Consider the following 738-nt stretch of genomic DNA (forward strand, 5'->3'; position numbering starts at 1 on the left):
CCGGAGCTGCTATATTGGGTGAGACCAAGCTGGGGAAGGATCAGAGCAGCCATGGACACCGGACAGAACCATGGATATAAAGGTGTGGACATCCTTTTTTTGTGTGTGTGTATCTGTTCATTGGTCTCGTGCTGTCTGTGCACCTCCATTCTGGTGACTTGAGGGGTGCCTGAGTGAATGGACACCCTACACCCAAACACGGAGGGTTCTACTATACATGTACACAGATCTCCTCAAAATTTAAAGTGACAGTTTCCACTTAAAACTAAATGGCCACAACTGGCCCTGAACTGTTTATCAGTAGAAAAAAGATCTTAACAGGGATTGTGGAGCCAGACAGGCAGACCAAAAAGGAAATAGGCTGAAAATTAAGTCCTGAGTTACGTTACAACGACCAAAATTTGAAATTTGTCAGGAAGAAGAGTGAAAAGGGAAGCCCATCTCCTGATCACTTCTACCTCGAGTCAATCAAAAAGCATAAAACATACCCATCTATGTATTAAAGCCACAGATAATTCCTGAATATGGCCAAAAAACAGAAGCAGATGACGATATCAGCACATGTCCAGAAACAAGATACAGTGACTGAGACAAATGAGTTGGGGGTAGACCTACACTCCATACTGGAAGATGGGCAGACTTTGGAAATGCCTGAGAAGGAATTCAGAAAAATTATTATAAAAGTTATCAAAACACTATACAATGGAGTTGAGAAAAATAAGGAAGAAGTCAGGAAAG

This window comes from Chrysochloris asiatica, unplaced genomic scaffold (assembly GCF_000296735.1).
Source record: "Chrysochloris asiatica unplaced genomic scaffold, ChrAsi1.0 scaffold00275, whole genome shotgun sequence".
NCBI lineage: Eukaryota > Metazoa > Chordata > Mammalia > Afrosoricida > Chrysochloridae > Chrysochloris > Chrysochloris asiatica.